Consider the following 23,099-nt stretch of genomic DNA (forward strand, 5'->3'; position numbering starts at 1 on the left):
GAAGAAAGCAGTAGGTACAGGTTTAAATTACCTACATGGAAATATTAGAAAATAGAAACTAACATATTTGTTCACTCCTCAGAAGACATTTACTTTAGGGGAAAAAACCTGCACTTTAAACAATTTTTAAGAAAGTAATAAAAAGAGATTCATAGATTATAATCATAGAGAATCATTTTGAACAACAGAATCATACTAACATCAGACAATCTCCTAAGTAATAATTTCAGGGGGCTGGGGTTGAGGGTCGTGGTATAGCGCTTGCCTGGCATGTGTGAGGCCCTGGGTTCGATTCTCAGCACCGCATATAAATAAATGAATAAAGTAAAAGGTCTATCAATATCTAAAAAAATTTTTTTTTTAATTTTCAAACTAATTTTTTCAAACAAACTTTCCAACATATGGTGAAAACACCAATATCTATCATTGTCAATTCTATTACTTTAGATTTTTATATCTTTGAATAATAGGAAAATCACTCATTCTTGACTTATCAAAGTACTGCTTTGTTAGTTTTTTGATGTGCAAGAACATTTTATTTCAATAGGCATTTAAACCCTCTCTTCCAGAAACTGAAGGTTTTTATTTTTTCCAGAGTAAATTATTTTGAATAGCAATGCGTCTAAGTTTGATTTGAAACTGTTTATGAAACTTTTAAATCTGAGTTCTTTTGCTGAATCCCTTTGCTAATCCTTGAAAGATATTGTTTTACACAGTTGCTTTATACTTACCTTTCTATGGAAGGAGGCCTCCATTCCCTGTAGACAATTAGTTTTAGCCTAGCATGTGGTACAGTGCTGCTACTACACTACTATTCTCCATTTTTTTTTTTTTTTCATCACTCAGTGCTTTAACATCTTTCCTCTCAGAACACATAGCAGTTATTCTTATAGCCACTACCTACTTCCTGGGAACGGCCCTCACATGTCACATTCAGTTCTTGAAAGTATTTTTTTGGTCAGACCTCACTAAGCAAGTTGGATTTGGAGTTCTGGAAAGATTATAAACTGGTAGAATAATGGAATGAAGACTGCGTTCAAAGCCCTTCCTAGAAAAGCAACAATTTATTATTCATTTTAGAATTCTAATTATATTGCAAACGACCCTATCAAAACAATGTGAATTATTTTGCCAAAAAAAAAAAAAAAAGAACAACTAAAATATGCATCCAATTCCAAGTCAAATTCTTACAAGTTACCTCTTCCACCTAAATTTACTAAGTTATAAGATGGTGTTTGTCCTTCATGTGGTAAGACCTCTAAAAGCAGCTTTCCCATCTGCAGCATAGGTGAGGCCAGTGTCTCTGAGCGTGAAATCTTCTTCCAACATTTATTAGCAAAAAATGTTAACCTCTCTGGGACTCAGTTTCTTTAACTGTAAAAAAAGGATAAAAATAATAGCTACCTGATGGGAATTTTTGAGGGATTATATCAGCTGATACACATAATTTAACCAATATTTTAGTTAAATGAATTCGTGATCCACTTGCCAATCCAGTGTGACAACTAGGTAACAAGAACAATCAGTACAAGTTGCGGAAGAAAATAAGTGTTTTCCTTCTAGCTCTTCTCTTGTTTATTATGGTTGTGCTTTGTCAACAGAGGCACGTTTTGGTAGCAGCTTTGAAGTTTACCCAAAAGGTGTATTTTATTTCAAATTATGAATTTCTGACCATGGGAAGATAGGCAGTTCTGCTGTACACTCAGGGATTCTCACATCCTAGAGCTTGAGAGGCGTAACTGACTCCGGTCTGATATGTGTAAGGGGCTTTGACATACATGCCGTCGCCAAGAAACACTTACTGGTACTGAGAAAAAGAGAGGCTAGGAAGTTTCTGTTCAAAAATAAACTGGAGAGCTGCCTGCATTTCACTCTACTGCCTCTGGAAGAGGTGTGTTATCTAAAGTGCTTCCATCATGAATAATGATTGAGAAACTGCCTTTACTCTCCCTACTCCTACACTCCCAGGCAGAAACCCACCGGCCAATGCCCAAGGCGTCTAACTGTAACTCGGTTATCTCCCCGCCTCCCCCCGCCCCCCACGTATAGAACCCAGGATGAGTCCAGGAGCGAGGGCAAGGGGCCAGAACACTCCAGGGTAGCCGGATTTGCAAGGTCAGACCGAGTCTCTACTTTCTCCGTGCCTGATTTTTCGGGTCATTTTCAATAGGCTATCTTTGTTTACATTTTGAACTTGGATTGTCACCAGAAAGCATTACAACCTTCTAAAAGAAGAAGCATCTTGCATTTGCAGACTGTGCTGTGGGAGCGAAGTTCATCTTCCTGGATAGGGAAGGATGATTCCTTTGCAACTCTTGCGGGTTGTAACACAATCTTTGAATAACGGGGGGAGTTTCGGTGAGGTGGAGGTTTGGGGAAAAGGCAAGGAGGTTGGTGTGGGGCAAGCAAGCAAAGTGCGGAAGCTGTATGGGGATTCTTCTAGAAAGTAGGGTGGGAAAGGAGCTAGGGAGGGCGTGTGGAGGACGGGATCTGTGTCAGAACGTGCGTGTGAGCGGATACAAAACCCGAGAGAGGCGTGAGCAGCGCTGTGTGCGAGCAGGAGCGAGGGGCGCCGGCTCGGGGTGTGTGCGCCTGGTGAGTGACACTGAGGGGCGGGCTGGCCGGCGGGCCGGCGGGCGGGGGCAGCCTGCGAGGGGCGGGAGTGTCCCTGCGTGGAGTCGGCCGAGCCGGAGTTGTGTCAGTGAAGGAATCCAGTCCGGGGGCCGAGCCGGCTGCGCTCTCCGCCGCGAGCGCGGGCAGCGCGGGGCGAGCTCCGGACGGTGCGCGGCCCAGCAGCGGCTCCAGCTCGGCCCGCCCTCCGCGTCGCAGGGGCCGCCACTGCCGCTGCGCCTCCCCCGGCGACCGCGCCCCCGGTCCCCGGCCCCGGCCCGGGACAGCCGACGCTCGGCATTGAGGTAAGCCAGGAGCCGCGGCCGCCGCCGCCCGGGACCCCTTCTACGCCCGCCGGCCCGCGCCGGGACGCGGGTCGCGGGCAGGCGCGGCGGGGCCTGCGCGGCGGGGATGGAGGCTCGGCTCGGCTGCGCGCTCCGCAGTCCCGGCCGCCCAGCCCCCGCCGCCTCCCGCGGCGCTGGGTGTGGCCCGCGCTCGGCGCCGACGCGGGCTGGCGGCGCGGACCGGACGCGGAGGTCGCCGTCCTTCCTTTCTCCGGCCGGCGCGGGCGAGCGGGAGGCGGCGCTGGCTCCAGCGCACATCTGCGCGCCCCGGGCGAACGTGTGGCCGCCGCGCTCCGACGTGGACCCGCCCGCCCCGGATCTGAATGGCCCGCGGCCGCGCTCCCTCGCCTGCCCTCCTCCCGCGCGGGCGCCCCCTTGCACTCCCAAACGGGAGTGTGACCCACCCACCTCCCGCGGCACGCCGCCCTCCAGCTCCGAGCCGCCGGGCTGCCCGAGTCAGCCGAGACGTTCCTGCCCTCGTATCCCAGCAGGGTGCGGGGGCCGCGGGTCGCGGAAAGTCCGCGCCCGGCTGAAGCGGGAAGCCGGGAGATCCCCTGTGCGTAGTGCCCAGAGTACGCGTCGCGAAGGCAGGCTGGGCCCCGGCCGCGGGACGGGCGGTCGCGCCGCAGCGTCTGGGCGGGCGGACCCCGGGAGCTCAAGACGGCGGGTTGTTGCTGAGACGCGGAGAGCATTCTTCCCGCTCTCTAGACACACTTCACTTTCGCGTGTCTGGGAAGCTCGCCCTGCTCGCTCGCACCAGCTCTGTTGGTCCACGCTACTGCAGGCGTGGGGTGAAGGGCCAGCTTCACCTGGACTGGGTGCGACTGAAGCCTCGCATCTTCGCGAGTAGAGGTTTCCAGTGCTTGGAGGTGTGTGTGTGTGTGTGTGTGAACTTCATAAGCATTTCGGTTCCCAGCAATCCAGATTTTAGCAGATGCCAAGGTTTTGGAGACCTGACACTTTCATTAAAGATTCTTTCTGTACCGCATTTTCCTTTGAGTGTTTTACAGCGTCTCTAGCTTGAGAACTAATGAAAACCCTTGAACTTCAAACACAGCTTCTTTCTTTCCTTACATGAAATGTTATGTGTAATATTTTCACTTATTTAAAATTTTTTTTAAAAAAAATGTTGAAATATTTACCAGCCTCCTCTCAAAGCCCATAGATCTGAAGAAAAAACGACTCGGACATTTTGGAACCTTTGCAGTGAAGAGATTTTAACAGTATTTGAAAGAGTAAGGTCGTGTGACCTTTCTAACATCATTTTAGTTTGTCTTAAAGGAACGATTCATTGCTACTCTGATTGATTTTGTTTTCCAGAGATTAAGCAGATGTGCAATATGGCAGGGAAAAGAAGGGACAGGAAGTCAGGAATAGAAAAGACTATTCAAATAGTAAAACCAATTATTTTGAAAGATACTCTTTGAAAATAAAGTTGCCTCTGGTTAAAGTATTTAATAGGCCTTATGAAATTGTGTTATTTAACCAGAAAGCCATGTATTGTGTAGATGGGGACAGTCTTATCAGGTAACTGTAATGTTTTAAAATATCTGCATATGACGTTGGCTGGTTCTTTAACTGGGAAAAAATCAACTTTGGGAATGATTTTCTGTTTGGACAAGGCAAATACTACTGCAGTCTCCAATTAAGAGTTTCAGAATAAATTCAAGCTGAGTTAAAACCTTTTTATGGAAAAACAGAACAAAAACACATCAAATTCTATATCCTTGTGGCTTTAAATACACATAAACCAGAGACTAGCCCCAAGGTAATTTTCATAAAAATACAGTCACTTGAATGCAGAGAATATTTATGAGGTTAGCAAAAACTGAACATCTGGGAAAAGGGTGTATTAATTGGCAATTTTCTTTCTTTACTCCTTGAAAATATTAAATGATTTCCTAACAGTCATCTTATTTTATTGTGTTCTTTTAGATAGGCAAAATGATCAATACTCCTTTCATATTCATTTTGTTTTGGGAAAGCTCCTAAGGAAAGTCTTCAATTGTTAGTTTTTCTGTTCACACCATTTTTCAAATGACTGTTGTGGAGAATAGTATGTGCTTGCTTCTGAAGACATTCCTCCACCTCAGTATTGATCTGGGAAGCAAAATACTTAGGCAACACCATGACCATCTTTGAAACACTTATCAATCTGAAGCATCTTATTTGTCACCTTGCCATGTAAATGATAATACTTGGGACCAGAAATTAAGCTTTAGAAGTGTCTTGCTTCTAGTCCTAGTTTTTATCAGTTTCTCAGTCTAGGATCAGAAAATCATGCTGCTGTTAACAATGAGTGTTCATTAATAGTTGTATGTTGGTGCATAGATGGTCTTCATTGTTACCTTTATTCAGTTCTAATTGGCGTCTTATGAAGTGAGCCAGAATAAGAACTTATCAAAAAGTTTTGATAAGATGGAAGAAGTAGAAGTCGCTCCTGGTAAGATTTAGGTTACTGTTGCTTATCACATGTCAAGAGTGGAGTATGTTTTGAATGCATCAGACAAGTAAGTACTGCTTAGTCACTGTTATAATTGTTTCTCTGGTCATTTTCTGTAGACTTTTACTATTATTTGACAGTGATAATTAAATCTGATGGTTGCTATAACTTCTATACACAGGAGAGTAGCTTTTGTAAGGGCAACATATTATATAGATAAGATTTAAGTAATTGGGTCTGTGTTGATCCCTAAATGAGTGAGCAATTCATTCCATCACTATTCCCTTAGAGTGTAATCACATAAGTAAAATAGGATTTTCATGATACAAACAGTTAAAAAACCAGTAAACATAATTATGGAAGAAAAACAAACTTTTTACTTCCCTTTTTTGAAATAGTTTGCTATGAAGGTGTTATTTCCTTGATACATCAAAACGGCTAATTTGGAGTTGTGATGCTTGTTATGTAAATAGGCCATATGTTGAATTTGTACAAAAGTTTATTCGTTCAGTCTTGTAGTAATGGATAGGATCCCCTAAGTACCATAGCTGAGAAAAATAATCTGCAAAGCTATATCTCTCTCTATAATTTTCATTATTTTTGTTTAATAACTAGTATTTGTTATTGTAAGTTTTAAATATATATATATTGGTACATCATATATTCTTATCTCTAATACCAATACAAGCCCTTTGCTTAATATAAGACTTCCCTTGGGGGTGTCCTACTGTCAGGTTAGAGGCTACAGGTCTGATAACAAGCTGTTTGTATTATCTCCTAAACTTGTTCCCGTGATGATGAAAAGACTTTCCATCGCTTAATACTTTTCGTTACCCAAACTGACTCTTTTCTGCCTTTTTCCCTCTGGAAAACTATGTCAAGTCCTATTAATTCTTCCTTTGTAACAGTTTTTCCAAGAGTCCGCCTCCGCATTTCCTGTTTGTTTTTCACTCCCCTTAAAATCAGCCATCAGCCATCACTGTTTGCTACAGTCCTCTACATTCTGGTCTGTGATTGCATCTCCCCATCTCCCCGTTCTGCGCACTTCCACCCCATCAACCTCCCTATAATGTTTCTTAGAACTCTTTTCCAAGGATGCCTCACAATAACACTCACTGTGTTGAACTCAGGTTTAGCTGATTCTAAAATTCGTGGTACTTCCAATATTGATGATCCCCAGTGTAGTATGGTCTGATTTAGGATTTTTCAATTTTATGATGGTGTGAAAGCAATACTCATTCAGTAGAAAATTGTACTTCAAATTTTTACCTTTTGCTGGATTATCAATGTGTTATATGATAGTCTCTTTTGATACTGGGCATTAGCGTCCAGGTGGCTCCCAGTTAGCCATGGATACTCTACAGTGTACTGTGTTGCCAGTGCTTTTTGGATACTTGAATCTAATAGAGTACATGAGATATTAAATGCTTTGTCGTAAAATAGTCTTTGTGTTACAGGATTTTGCCAGGCTGTAGGCTAAGTGTTCTGAGAAGGTTTAAGGTAGGATAAGCTGTGATATTCCACAGGTTAGGTGCATTAAATCCGATTTCAACTTTTATGATATTTTGTACAAATAATGGATTAATCAGGACCTAACCCCCAACACAGTAAGTCAAGGAGCGCCTATATTTCAAATACTTCCCACAGCTCTGCCCAGTCCTCTTGCCTTTGGCATACAGTTCAACCTCTCAACCTGATTTTCATGTAACTCATGGTTAACATACCAGCCTTATTTTCCACTTCTTTCCAGCGTCAAACTTTGGCTCTTACTAGTTGGAGCATCACTGCCCTTCTTAGATGATATGCTCGTTTTTCTTGTTCCCTTTTGTTTACACTCTGCCCTGGAATGCCTTTTCATTCTTCTCTGACCTGACTGTACTCTTCAAGTTCAAGCCTTGTTCTGATCTTGTTATTCTTATTGGTTTCTTCCTCTTCTGCCCTTTTGTCTGCATCACTTTTTAGACCCATAGATCCTCCTTCCGCTGTCGTGTGCTTCATTCTTGCTTATCCAACGAGATTGCAAGTTCCTTGAGGGCACTGACATACCTCATACTCTGTTTGAACCAGCTATAGGCCCTGCTCATAGCGTGCACTTTGTAAGTACTCCTGTTGAATGAATAACGTAGAAGGGTGATTTGTTTTTAAATGGGGGGCCTTGATACTGTCTCTGTGCTGCTCACCAATGTGTTTTGAGAGCCTAGCTCACAACCTGAAACTTAGTCATGACCTCAATAAATATTTGTTAACATAGAAATTAATGTTGAAATTGGATAAAAGGGACAGGCATTTGAAGGAGGCATCTGTCAAGGAGTTTCTCTCACTTTTCTTCTGTGGTTCTAATCAACATCTCCATTCATCAGCTGTGAGGATTTTGAGGACTCGGCATTTCCCAGAGTTGAGATAATGATGGAGTCTGGCAGTTGTGAGTTGGAGTTTAGAAGGCTACAGTTATTTTAAGGTAGAGTCCCAGTAGTGAGCAAAAATAAAAGCATCAGGCTTGATGCCAGTATTTTATACATGATACAATTTGGCTAAAGTTATCAGTTATATAAAAGTTTGTTTAATCAGTCCTAAAATTCCAAACTGCATTTCAAGATTGCTTAACCTTTTCATTTAAAAGCATCTATATAAATTGAAAAAAAAAGCATCTGAGCAAACTATCTAAAGGTAAAAAGTGATGTAGGGATGCCATATCCGTCATGTTGTATTCAGGACAAAATTCAATTCTTTAAACCTTCAGTAAGGCTTATTTTTTGCAAGGCACCATTTCTGCTGAGGAGTTTGTAGTCTAGTAGGAGAAATAACACAGGCACCCCAGAAACAAAAGTCTACATCAGTTCTCTATTACACTACTGCTTCTTCTAAACTGAAAGCCAACTATAGTTCTCCTGGGCAATAGGGATCTGCAGTGTTTGATAATGAACATAAAGGATATATAGATGCCTGGGTCTGATTCCCCAAACTCCTGCTTTTCCTCATGCCATCCTGTGAGTAATGCACACTGACATTGAAAATATTTATGAATCATTTCTCTGAACTGTCAGAGAGGCCTCAAGCTACAAACTACCTCCATGGCTCTACAGGTGATGAACATTGCCTGAGGTGATGTTTAGGTGAACTCCAAAGGTGTGTGAAAGGCTTATACCAAGCTCAGATCTGAAACTAGTGAATTTTTCCTGTGTTCAACATTTATCTGATTCTATACATGATACATAGTATTATTAAAGAAGCAAAAAGCCTTTACATATACAGTTGACCCTCTGCAGCCACAGGTTCCCTATTCAAAGGTTCAATCAACCACACATTGAAAATGCTGGAAAAAGATTCTTTGTCATTATTCCCTAGGCAATACAATATAACAACTATTTACATAGCATTTATGCTGTTTTGGGAATTGTGAGTAATCTAGACATGATTTAAAGTACACTGGAGGATGTGTGTAGGTTCTTCTGCAGAGACTATGCCATTTTACATAGGGGCTTGAGCATCCATGGATTTTGGCACCTGGGGGTGAAGGCAGGTCCTGGAACCAATCTCCTGTAGATACCAAGAGATTATTGTACTGCATTTAAATTTCAAATTAATGAAAAAATAGGTTAGCAATGATAATGTCCCATCATCCGCATAAATGTGAGGGTCTTTCCCACTCTCTTCCCTTTCCCTTCTTCCAGTCTGAAGTGAATTCTCTGGATGCCATCCCTTCTTGCTTCCTTGGGTACTTTACTTCCTTATTTCTTTATTCTTCAGGATCTGAACCAACCTTTTCTTTCGGTGCATAAGCATGCATATGTCTTTTTCATAGTTTATAAAAACAGAAAACGACAGACAAAATCCCTTTGGCCCCGTCCCTCTTGGCCTAGTTTTGATCCATCTCATTTCTGGTCTTAGAAGGTAGCTTCTTAAGGGATGGTTCCTCATGCATTGCCTGCACCTCTTCACCTTCACCTCACCACCAGCCCTCTACATTTCTGTCCTCTCATGATGGCCACCCATGTTCTTCAAACCTACAGATCTATCATCCAGGGTTCTCTTCTTTCTTGTCCTGGCACAGCATTTGGCGTATAGCTCACTCTCTGTTACATGAAACTCTGCCTACCTATTTTCAGAATCACTCCTTTCTCCTGATTTTCTTCTTACCCAAATATTCTGTGTTGGACCTCTTTATAGGTTCCTCTCTTCCTGTTGAACTCAGCACTGTAAAGAGTTTGAAGAGTTTGGCATTTAGCCTTCCACCTGCTCTTCATATTTGCCCTGAAGCAGATCATCTGCTGTTCATTTCTGCTGTTTATTTTTGTTTTGGGTTCTGAACTCAGGGGTGCTTTACCACTGAGATACATCCACACCCTGCCTCCTTATTTAAAACTTTTTTATTTTGAAACAAGGTCTTGCTAGGTTGCCAAGGTTGATCTTGAACTTGCAATCCTCCTGCCTCAGCCTCCTGAATTGCTGGCTGGGATTACAGGTGTGAGCCACCTTGTCTGGCATGCCATTGATTCTTAAAGCTGTATATTCACTGGTGAACATTTTGCTTACAACTGCTTCAGGTACCTTAAATTCAGTAAGTTCATAACTCTGCTTCCCCAGCTCTAAACCAGCAGATTCCTCTGCATACTTTACCTCAATAACTGAAATCCACTTCACTGTTGAAAATCTAAGAGTTGCTCTAGATTCCTCTCTTCCTCAATCCCTACATTTTCTTGACAACTAAACTGCTTAGAGTCTGTCTTTTCAAACTCTCTTGAATCTTCCCTCTCCTGTCTGTACCATTACCACCATTACTGCCTTGGCTCAGACCCTCAGCCCTTTCTTGAGGATTATTACAGCAGTCTCCTAACTGATCTCTCTGCCTTCTGTCTGGCCTGTCTCCAATCCGTTCCCCACACTGCTGCCTTTCTAAAAGGCAAATCTGATCACGACTCTCTGCTGCTTAAAATCCTTCAGCACAGTCACTGCATCTTCAGGATAAAGTCTAAGCTCCCTGGCATGGCACAAAAGCTCCTTTGTGATCTGGGAGCTCCCTTCATGTACGTACCAAAGTCTCCTGTAATGATCCTGGTCCCCACTGTCTACCCCTGCCTGTAGCATCTGTGCTACAGGAAATGAATTGTTATAAGAAAGAAATAATAGGAGAGATTATGGAACTACAGTGCCTAGTACCATAGCCACTATTGCTTATGGCTATTGAGGACTTGAAATATGGCTAGTCCAAAGCAAGATGTGCTATAAGTGCAAAAGAAGACTTTTCTTTTAGATTTTTAAATCAGTGCCTTGTGGATATACATAAAGGTGAGATTCACTGTGATATAGAAGGAAGACTTTATGTGGAATAGAAGAATGTAAAATATCCCATTAATATTTTAATATTGGTTGCATGCTGAAATATTTTATATATAGTTAAGTAAAACATTATTAAAATTGATTTTACATTGTTTTAGCATGGCTACTAGAAAAATTTAGTTACTGCATGGGTTACATTACTGTTCTATTGGACAGTGCTGTTACAGAACATCTCATTTCCAGGAAATGTGTCTTGTACAAGCCAAGCCCATGAGCCTCTTGAATGACTCAGTCAGCTCTACAGTACAGAGAAGCAGCAGTGGTTCAGTTTCTTAAATCCAGAGGCATAAAGTGCTTTAGATAAGATTCAGAATCAAAGAGACAGATTCTGAGCACTAGAGGCAGGAGTGATACATAGAATGTACACGGTGTAGAAAGTACATTGAAGTACATCTGTCACTGCAGGCCTTCCTAGACCCCATTAGGAGTGGGAAGCAGGAGTTCTGGTGGTGTAGTAGAGGGAGGATTTGAGATAGATGGGAAGATCAAGGAGGAGAAAGTAGAATCATATTCCTTGAAGCTTCCTGCTTGTGAGGTTCCAGGTGAGAAGCTAAAGGCCAGGTCTCTGAGACCTCCTAACCCCATCCTACCATTGATCCTTCCCAGTGAGTTAATTCCCAGTTCCCACTGTCTAGTTATAAGATTCTGAGCAGGTTAATGAATTAATGAGTCTTGAATCTCAATAACATAAAAAACCATACAATCATTGTTCATCAATAAAAACTGTGTGCCAAAAAAAAAAAAAAAAAAAAAAAAAACCTCAAAAGCAAACAAACAAAAGAACTGGTAAGTGCTCTGTGGAAGTCAGTTATGCTTTAAAATTGAGGGTAGTCATCTGTGCATCATTTGACCCAAAAGGCTTTAGAAGATGGGTATGTGGGCTCTTAGAAAACCCAGAAGATAGTGTATTGGGTCCTAAAAGACAGGCAGACCTGTATGTGTTCATGGTGGAAAGCCAACCAGTGACAGGAAACCAGAGTTTGTCAGGTTGGAGCAGGAGGGAGAAATCCTTCTGGAGGAGGCGCTGGGAGAAACCAAGACAATCAAGAGAAAAGTTAAGAGGATTAGATTCCAGTGAAGTCTGGAATAGGCACTGTGACTGCATGTCTTCTCTACTGGAAGGTTGCATGCTGCGTTCTTATGAGCCCTAAGGTTCTGAGAACAATCTTCCTTCTTGGAGTTTGTGTGATCAGCTGTTTTTTTTTATTTTTTAATTTATTTTATTTATTTAATTAATTAATTTTTTTTTGCTTTACATGGTGGGCATTTGTATAAGATTTTTTTAAGGAGAAATATTCTTGTGCCAAAAACAAAAGTTTGAAAGTCATTCATGTACAGAAAAGGCCTGAGAGGGGTGATGAGCACCCTGGTATGGTTATCTGCAGAATCTGGGACCAGTTTAGTCCTTTAGCGGGGAGGCAGCTCCCTTGCATCTGTGTGTTAGTGACTTCCCATTGGATCAACCCTGCAGTTTAAAATGCAAATGCAGCTGCAGTACCCAGAGCTCAGCCTTGTTCTTGGATATTCAAGTTTTTACATTGTATTCCAGGTTCTACTTTGTGTCCCACATTCACAAAACCCTGCTTTGAGTTCTGTGTGGGAATCCCAAATCATCTTCAGTACCAGTCCTGTCATATCTTCCAAGCTTCCTTGGGACAGAAACGTTGCCTCTGAACTGCAGACCTTAGGGCCACATCGCTGTTACTCTCTTTTCAGGCCCCATCAATACTGACACATACCAGCAGTGATCAAGAGACTTAATAGATCTTTTTGAAATTGAATAATTTGCCTGTATACTGGCTGTATTAGTCCTCTTTTGGTTACTAGAAAAAAATACCTAAGGCATGCTAAGCTTATAAAGAAAAGGGGTTTATTAAACTCACAGTTTCAGAGGCTGAAAGTTCAGTAGCATGGCTCCAGCTTTGGCAAGGGCCCCATAATAAATGGCAGAAGTGCATGTGACAGAAACATCTCAAAATAGGAATCCAGAGAGTGACTGGGATCCCATAATCCCTTCTTAATGATAAGGACTTCCTGGTAGGCCCCACCTCTTAAAAGACCCATTTCCCAACATTGCCACTTTGAAGACTAAGCTGCTAACGCACAGACCTTTGGGAGACAAACAACATCCATGCTATATCACTGACTGTTGCCTGGTTCCAGGACCCTGACAGCAAACACTGCTTTCAGATGGTTTCTAACATACATTTTGGAAAGAGAAGAAGAAGACAAGCGGTGATCTCATTTTTTAAAATTATGATACATCCACGTCTTTGTCTCCAGTGGGAAGGCTGGTCTAAAGTGTCCATGAGAAATGTGGCTGCCTTGATGGTGTGATTTCAGGATCCTTGCTCCTGGAAAGGGTACTTCAAACATCAGCAGTTTCTCTTTCATGCTTTCTAACATGTGAAAGTGTTCATTACAAAAATGCTGTTTTCTTTCTTAATTCCAGTATTGCTTGAAAGAAAGAAAAGCTGAGCTTTGGTACTTGAAAAGCCTGACTTTGGCTCCTGTAATTAATTGACTGGCTGAATGATCAAGTTGTTTCATCTTCCTGAACTTTAGTTTTCTTATGTATGAAGTGAAATTAGTAATACCTACTGTACAGTTATAACTAACTAAGAGAAAATAGAAAGTGCCCAGCACCAGGGCCTCAAATGCAAATGCTATGGAAATGGGAACTTAAACTTATAAGGCATTTGTTCACTAGATTGAATAATTATATAGACCCTCCCCTGAAACTGGTAAGGAAGAGAATAAGAAACCTGGACCAAAGAGCACAGATTTCACCCATCCACTGGTGAAAAATGACCAAAAGGAAGCTGCCTTCATATTTTGCCTAAGTTCAGCAAAATGGTTTGCATTTGTGAAAATATTCACCTTGGACTATGGGTCCAGCATGAAGCCATAGGGGAAAGGGAGGCCAGTTTACATCCTCTGCCAGGATAATGTAACAGTAAGCAAAGCATGTGTTTGAATCTCTGAGTAGTCAGGTGCACTGCCATCAAAATAAATTTTAATTTCTATTCTTGCTGATAAATTACAAATTAAGGAAGCCACTAAAATGCCCTGAAAAAGAAGGTTCATGAACGAATTACACACCAAAGACAGGTTTCTTTTACACTCATTTTGTTGGAGCCATTCTTTCCTTAACTGAAGGTGTTTGGGAAGTTCTTTTATTGCAGCCTTTGTTGCTTACAAGAAGGAGGGAAAAGCTTTAGTACACTAAGAAAAGATGATTTTGATTAGAGGCAATATTGTTCTCAGTGTGGGCTGCCTTTCATACATTATAGTGATTGCTAGTACATAACCCAGGGAAATCCACTTATTGAAGTTCTGTAAGCAGCAGTGAGATAGTCTGATCTGACACACTGCCACTTCTGATCGACAAGTGTTTATTACGGGAATGTGGGCAGACTTACACTCTTTAAAGAGAAAAGTGGAAGATATTGTGCTGGCTGCTATGACTGCTAATGTCCTGATCTAGTGGGTCTTTGTCCTTTCTCATTTTTTTCCCCTGTGAAATCTAAATGGTGGACTGGATTCAGTACATGCACAGGTTTCTTACTTCTTAGACTTTTGATACAATTGATCACCTCACTTTAATACTGTGGCCTACATAAAATATTATACCAAAATCATGAACCTCAAGGAGAGAGTGTAAATCTGCTGTCTCAAAAATTAAAACTAAAGGACTTTAAAAATGTTATTTAGTGCTGCATTGTGGCATTGAATATATAAACTCATTTATTGTTCTGATAGTCCCTGAGCAAGAAATATTTTGACTGCAGTGAATGATATCAACTAAGGTTTCCATGGCAGCATTAATTTATACTTTTCAGACTTTTGTAGGATTTTCACCTTCTGGACTCTTCTGGATTGCATTTAAATTTGAAGCTTTTTCCTCCCCTTATTTATGAAGGCAAAGCATTTTTAGGTATTGCTTGTATTAATGTACTAACATCTTATGAAAATTACTGTTAAGAAATTAGAAGCATACAATATGGGCATTGGAAAGAGATAACGGATACTGTGCTCTAATATCCCACCAACTGCAGGAATCCCTTCCACAGTATCCCAGTGGCCTTTTATAATGTTATGATACCAAATGCTTCCAATGACAGTCGTCTGCAGTGTTCCTAGATCTTAAGCTTCTTTAGATTTGGGTCTTGTCTTATTTGTAATTGTACCAATACTCATTATCAAGCACAGGCAGATAAAAATTTCTTGCTGTGCTGAAATCTGCCTCCCCACAGCTTACCTGATGGTCTTCACACACCCTTTGTGGTGCTACAGAATAAATAAGGAACTTCTGTGAGGAAGCTCTTCAAATATTTGACCATATCTATTGTAACTACTACTCTAAGTCTTCTCCTTTCAAAGTTATGTGGTCACAGTTGTCAACTGACATTTCTTGTGCTGCTTACACTCCTCTGGGACCCACCTCTCTGTTCATACCCACTTAACCACAGAGCACCTTGCATTCAACACCCTTGGCCTGACTCTTCTGAGCAGTAGAAAATAGGACTACGGTTGACTCACTTGGCCTTGGTTACTTCTGTTATTAACCTATTCAAATATGGTGGTGGCTTCCTTTGTAAACCAAGGTAGCACATTGTTAGAGTATATATGAAGTCAAATATAATTTTGTCTTTTTTTCTTTAACACCTTCTACAAAGCTAGTTCTCATTCTCTGCTTGAGCAGTTAATCATGTGTGCTTGTTGGAGGATTTCACATTTGTTTCTTGTTAAATTTTGTCTTTTTGTCAGATTACTTTTCCTCATTATCAAGAAATTTTTGAATTCTAACATTTAAGTCACTCTGTTAGTGACACTTTTCACTTATCAGTTACACATTTGAAAATGGTGCCTTCTCTGTTTTGGATAAAATGTTGTTCAAGAAAGGTCAAGGATAGAACCCTGCAAATTTCTGCAAGCAACTTCTTGACATCAATATTTTATTATTATTTTTCTAACTAGTTGTATAGTCTTCCACTTATATTTACTTTCTTGTCTAAGAAAATGTAGTCAGGGAAAGACTTAACCCAAATGTCTTAGTAACTCTATCATTGTTGGTCCTCTAATAGAACCCCTATTATGAAGTGAAATGAGATTAATTTGGAATAATTGTAGATTGTACTCATTTTCATTTTTGAAAAATTTATTAGAAATTGCCTCTTATTACATCATTCAGTTCTCTTTACAGAATCATTACTCTTAAAATGAATTGGTGGAATGACAAGAAATTATTCCTTAGGTGTCATTCCAACACAGTGTTATATTCACACTCTGGGACACACAGTAATTAGACTGAGGCATGTCCAAACAGTGTGTTGGTGCCTACATAAATAGCTCCATGATAGTACCACTAACGTGACCATGACAGAAAATGCACTGATGGCATTATGTCACTAATGGATGTGTTTTCTCTAAACAGGAAAATCTGTATGATTCAAAAAGAAGGTTTTTTCCCCCCTCACATGAATTCTTTACTTTTTTAGATTAATAGCAGGTATCTCTTAATAACATGTACAGTGCTTTTCATACTATATTTTATAGTATTCATGTACAAAATTGCCCATGCTTTTTTGCCCTTGGACTAGATAGAAGAAAGTAAAAGAATAGTAGTTCAAGAAACATAAATCCATGATAAGTCAAGGAATAAGCTATTGCCTCACAAAATACTAGCATTTGTGTAATACTTTGTTTTTTGAAATGTTCATACATTTTGTTTTGAAAATAATTTGATTATAAAAATAATGTGTACCCCTTACATTCAGAAGACACTGGAATGGATAAAAAAATATATTGAAAGTCAACTAAAATTTTACCGCCCAGTTGTCACCTGATGTATTTTCCTCCAGATATGCATATTTGTGGGTTGTGTGCATGATTGGGAGTGTGCCTGCGTGTATGTATTTGTGTGTTTGTGGACAGCCTCATGGTGGACATGGAAAGTTTGTATTGAAGAATCATTTTGGCATAGTAGTTAACGGTGCTTTGAGGTCTGGAGTGTAGTTCAGTAGTCTCTGGGTTTGATATCCAGCACCAAAAAGAAAAGAAAAGGAAGTAAGGAAGGAAACAAGGAAGGAAGAAAGGGAGGGAGGGAGGGAGAAAGAAAAAGTCTTTGTAGTCAGAAACATTGAGATTCCGTCCTGTCATACTATTAATATAGTGACTATAAGTTACTGAAACTCTCTAGACCTCAGTTTCTACTTTCATAAAATTTATTATAAGAATTAATAAGCTCTAATGAGTTCATTATAAGAATTAATAAGATAATTCATGTAACATATGTAGCGTCATGCTTAGCCCATAGTGAATATTCAGTAAGTGTAAGCTATTATTATAAGGGTTTATTTTCTACTTTCTCTACTTAAATTCTAGGGTAAAAATTTTCTTGTCATAAAATATTATTTGATAATATTTGGAATGACTGCATACATTTCAATATATGAATATATCTTAATGTTATCATTTCTCTACAGTTAGACCATTTCCAATTCTTTGCTGTCATAAAAAGTGCCACAGTTAATATTCTTTACATTATTATTTGTGCATAGAAAACAGATTCAAAAATGAATGGATAATGACATTTTTATGGAGATAGAGAAAAAGCCTAGCAGTTCTTTCATGTCTACTAACATACCAGATTATACACTGCATTCTTTATGGCAAAATTCTCATTTAACTTTTCTACAACGCTTTTGAGGTAAGTCTGTCATCCCCATTTTCCAGATGAGAAAGTTTGAGAGTAGCTAAGTATTTTGCCAGGGCCACAGAGACAGTGGTGGTAGAGATGGTGTGTGCAGTCAGCTGTCTGTCTCCAAAGCTTAAGCTCTTCCCACTCTGGCATGCATTCATGCCCATCTTTTTAAGGCAAGCAGAATGAATGGATACCATTGTGCTTTCTACAAAATGTCACTTGGTGGCACATAAAAGATAGGACACTTGGCTGAAACTCTGGGCTTACCCAGTATAGTTCCTCTTGTGTACGTATGTTCTTATATGTTTTAGAATCAAGCCTCATTAAAATAAGGCATTAGCTAAAGGAAATGAAGCATTGATATGATTAGTTGACAAGAGGAAACCTCTGGGAAGAAAACATTTGTTTAGTCAACAATACAAAATGCTTCTTTGTTTTAATTGTGTGGACTAGGCCTGAATCACTTATCTCCCTAGGAATCAGAGTGTTTCACACAAATCACTTTAGGACTTAAGCAGTAAGAACACTCAAAGTAAATTGACACTGTCAAAAGAAATTGTATATTTTATTACTTGTATATTAAGGATTGAATGAAAAAAATATTTTAACCTTAGCTATAAGATGATACCAGAAAAGAGTTGTGATAATTTCTATAGGTATAAGTATAGGTAGAGGGGAAACATGAAGTATATTGGGATACCCGCCCCAAAGAACTATTTGGTGAACTGACAAGTTCTTTTTAAAGTCAGCCTTTTGGAACACTTATCTTGGCAGCTCTCAAGTCTGACTTACAGCTTGTAGTGTGGCAGCCAGTTTTGTAGGAAAATACATAATTAATATGAAGAAGAATGTACAGGTATTACCAGTCAGCTTCTCACAGTTCCGTAGAACAAAGGGACAATCGAAGTTATCTTTTAATAGGGTAATTCTTATTTGTCATTTCGTCAGTTTCAGTTCTTAGTAAAAATGAAAACAAAAATACTAGCTTACAACTTGTACTAACTTATAACCCTAGTAGTGATATATCATATGCAAGAGATACTTGGTTGCAGAGTTTATAGTTTTTATAGCCCTGAGCTTGCATATTTTTTGTCTTGGAATTATTTCTGTTTTCCTTTGGTCATTGTAGGTCTTGCAGGGGAAAAACAGTGTCCTCAAGGCCCTAGCCAGTAAGGTTTTGTATCTTAACAATATCACCCACCATCTTAGACCTTTGATGATATTTCCCCATAGTGCTGTTGTAGGTGGAAGGGCCCAGCAAGTAAAATTTGAGTTCATTGTACAACTAGTGAGTAGTTAGAATGGAACAGAGAGTTATATATGGAATCTACAAATTGGATTTGAGACATCCATCACTTAGTAGCTCTCTAAACTAGGGAAAGAACTTTACTCTGTCTGAGCTGCCAGTGCTGATAATGACTACTACATAAATGGTCAGAGATTATTTGAAGGATCAAATATATTGAGCCAACCATTTGGTTAACTCAAAAGTTCTTTTGTGATTCTTTTCATAGTTATTAATTACTAACCACAGGTCATCCCTCTTAGGGAGGAGCTGACTAACATTTAAAATATTTCTAATTGAAGAATGATGAAAATATTTGTGATATATATTGTCAGATCCTTCTAACTCTTTTCTTATGTTTTATCCAACAATAATAGGACAGGTCCTTTCTTTATGCTGGAAACCCCTGGTACCTAGCTTTGAATCTCTCAAAATTTAGATTTGGATGCTCACTCCCAAGGCAGATTCCCCTGAGGATAGAGGGTACCCTTTGGCTTTACTACATGGTTCCTTTGAACATAATGAAGACTTTTATAAAAGTAGATATTAGATCTTTTGTTTTAAGATAGAAGCAAAACTGGTATATTTGATGCCTATTTTAGCTTTGAATAAAAAAGGCTCAAAGAAAAAAGACAAAAAAGTAGAAAAAACATTCCATGACTGCATTATAGAAAACTATAGGAAACTCTCTGGTTATTAGCATACAATGCTGCTAGAGGGGAGAAGAAAGAGACCAAGAGTCAGGAACTCTGTCGCTGGTTGACATCATGTAAGCTTCTTGGAACTCTCCCCATCCTCTCTTCACTAGGTAAGGGCTCAGAACTGCACTTCCACCCTTTCCCTGGACTGCTGTGGGGTTACCGCCTAACTTTGCTAGCTTTTATGGCCTTCCAGAGGGTCATAGAGGGTGGCCCTTTCTCTCAGTCCTTTAGGAGGATAAGATTTGTCCATTGGCCACCCTTCCCAGGGTCTATAGTATAGGTCTCTTATGAAGGTGTTTTGGGCAATTGATGATTGAAATGTCTCTGTGAAGTTGCCCAGGTGTGGGAGTGAGCTAAGTGCTGTTTCAGAGAGCAAGCCTCTGTCACCACTTAGCAGCTGGTAGCTGACCCAAGGCCACTGATCCCAGGATGCCCTGAACATGCCAGGTAGTAATGCCTAAACCTGATGCTGTTCTCATTTTGAGTTAGTTTCTAAATTTTATTTCTCTTCTGCACAGGAAACTATTCTGAATTTCCCTCCTTTGCTTGGAACCCAGACATTCTTCATTAGCTGTCTCCTGAGTGTCTGTCTCCTCTGTATTAGGTGTGGTGAGAGGAACATGGAGAAATCAGACACTGAAAAGGAAAAAGCATGCATACCATAGGTAGAAAGCAAGATGCACCTCCAGAGTTGAGAGAAGGGAGAGGTTAAGTTTGTAATGATTTTCTTTTTCCCTCTATACTTTCTACAATAAATTGTACTACATAAAAATCTATAGCAATATTCATTTATGTGGCAAATCCCATAATAATGAAAATCCCTGTTATCTGTGACTTGGGCATGCATCTGTAGTACACAATTCCAATGCAGTAGAAGATTTTGGACAGTCCCTTGGAGTGAACTGAAATGGGATTTGACCTATATATCAAGCTTTTTATGGTTTTGATATTTTTCATTTCCACGTGTCAACAAATACCTGACTTGATATTAAAGCCAGTTAAATCAATATTTCTTGCAGTAGTCAAGGTACAGCAACATATATCCAAGGGCACCGTATCCCCAACAGCCATATTTTGTTGAGTACATATATTTTATCATAAACCTAACTGACTGAACTGTCTTCTGATGGATAGATGAAAATATCAACATAGCTACCATGAAAAGAAAAAAAGCCAGAGAATCTTTAATTTTGTTCCTCACCCATCGTTTAAGCAATCCTGCAATTTATTTTGGTTACTTTAATCATAAGGAAGGACAACATGAAAGGTCTCTATTGTGGTACTTGTGGTTTCTTTCTTTCTTCCCAAATGATTCCACTTTAACCTTTCTCCCACTTTCATCCCAACCTGAGGGTGGCTGACCAGTTACAGGTGGACCCAAGAGTCAGACAGGAATCTGGTCATTGTAAGGAAAAGGACAGTGGGGTGGAAGCCCGTTCCTACTTAACTCTTTTTCCTGAACTTGTAACTGTTAGATTTCTCAACATTCTCACCGTTACCTATTACAAACTCATGGTATTTCTAAGACAAATGGCCTGAAACATCAGTTTATAAACACCAATAAATTCATTTACTGTTTGTTATCAGGAAAGCCTAACTGACCTTCCATGCGCTTTAGTGCGTGCATTATTTATTATTCTCACTTTACATATAAAGGAATGTGAGAGATTTGAGCTGCCGAGTAACTTATCTAAGGGCATCGATAGAAAGGGGGCAAGCTGGAATTTGGACCCAAGTGTGTCTGATTCTGAAGCCTTTTCACTTTTTATCACGTTAGATTGTTTGTCATAATATATGTCATGAGATTGAAGAAAAGAATTTCCAAGTTTTCAAAGTAATACATACTTACTATAGAAAGTTTGGAAAGCAAAGGAAATTATAAAGAAAAAAATTACCCTCCCTTGATCCTTCACCCCAGGGATAATCACTACCAGAATTTCAAGTTTTTTTTCTTTTCAGGCTTAACGAATGCTATAATTTCTATGCTCAGATGAGTACTGTTGCCAAAAGTTGTCATCTGTGAAGTTTACACATGTAATTCAACAGTGCCGCCATTGCTTAAACTTTCTTGAAATTCCTTTCAGAGCCACTTTAGGAACCAGATTCTCTGTAGATACTCTCATTCAGGGGATGTTGGTAGAAACAGAAAAGACAATATATCCATTACCTGAATACCTATCAAAATAATGCATGATATGTTTGACCTTTTTGCACCTTCTAAAACCATATACCTCAGCTATTCAACAATCCTATAGAGAATATCATCCTTGCCCTGTCTTAACAGTAAACATACTATGCCAACTTCAGTTGTCATAGGGGATGGAATTTACACAAATGCTGCTTCTTATCATGTCAAATATTGATGGATATTTTGGGGTATGTTTAAAAGCCTTTATTAAAAATTAAATCTATAAATGTTTAATATCTTATTTGACAACTCATTTATTACATTGTCAACACAGCAGTGTTTGCCTTTTGCAGTGCATAAAGTAAAATCAGAAAATTGTTTTTGTCAAAAGTTTGAAAAGCATGTTTTGAAATCAATTCCTTTGTAATGGAAGAGTTACTCTCAATGAATTATTCCCCTCCGAGGAGTTTTTGTGAAAGCAAATTTATCTAAGTGTGATGAACTGATCTTTAAATGAAGTCAGTAGCATTCTGTGTAGCAGTTAATGTTTCCTAAGGAAGAGTCCATGCATATGCACACACACACACACACAGAAACATGCAGATTGCTATCAAAATGAACATGGTATATCTTACTAGTTAAGAAAGTCAAGGAGTTAAGCACCCTGTTCAGTTTGTTGCATTTAACATGGTTCCTTTTAGAGAGCAAGCCTACCTCTGATCCAAGCTTCTCATTAGTTGTAAGCTTTCTGCCTTATTTTTCACAGTCATTCTTATGCATCCCATAAGCTTAATCTGTCACCTTACCCCAAGACCACTGGACACCGGGGACACCTGGATTTTGGATAGCTGCAGAATTTCTCAGGGCTACTCCCAGGGGAAGACTGGGCATGTGCACTTGTCCACATGGCTGTGTTCTTTCCTATCTTCTGATTGCCAAGGTTTCCCACCATAAAAATTCACCTCACTTAAGAGCTAATTTTGAAATGTAGGTCATGCCTGTGCTGATATCCTTGACCACTAGCTTGACGTTGTGTCCAGTTCACATTTGTTGGGTAATTGAAAGATTATAATATATTCTGGACTGTTGGGAGAAAAAGTTAGTCTGATTGAAAGAAAGTCAGATTCAACAGTAGATTAGAATCTCAGACTACAGAACCTTCAGGTCAATGCTCTCATTTAAATATGAAACCCTGAAATGTCAGCTGACTTGGGCAAGGTCACCCAGAGCTGGTGCCAGAGCTAGGTGTGCAGCATAAGCATCAGCTTTCCTGAGGTGTCCCATTCTTTCCAGCACTTCTCTGTTCTCATTCCCCAGTGGTTCTCTGGAATTCAGCCTTCTGCGTGTAGGATCACTGACCTTATCATCTGAATCCCACATGGTGCTGAACAGCATTGGAGATGTGGAATTCATCGCTCAAAGTGAGGGTCTAGTGAATGCATGAATCCTTCGTTGACCTTGGCACACATCTCTGTGCCTAAGTGGTTACTGGCTGAGTGCTGAGTTCTGTGGCATTGTGTGTACATTATAGGCCATCTCCAGGAG

General features: G+C 40.0%; 1 protein-coding gene across 4 annotated transcripts in view; it reads left to right on the forward strand.

The window, feature by feature from the left end:
• Window positions 1-2,039: 2,039 nt before the first annotated feature.
• SPATS2L (spermatogenesis associated serine rich 2 like) overlaps window positions 2,040-23,099 on the forward strand; it is a 160,075-nt gene continuing 139,015 nt past the window's right edge. For 2 of the 4 annotated variants that reach the window (XM_079135528.1, XM_079135529.1), the window contains exon 1: window positions 2,457-2,595. The gene's annotated coding sequence lies outside the window, so the exon portion shown is untranslated. Of the gene's footprint in view, window positions 2,116-2,456; window positions 2,596-2,652; window positions 2,916-23,099 lie in introns of those variants that run through there. The other 2 variants (XM_079135531.1, XM_079135530.1) reach the window with 2 other exon arrangements.

This window comes from Sciurus vulgaris, assembly GCF_902686455.1.
Source record: "Sciurus vulgaris genome assembly, chromosome: 3".
Lineage (NCBI taxonomy): Eukaryota > Metazoa > Chordata > Mammalia > Rodentia > Sciuridae > Sciurus > Sciurus vulgaris.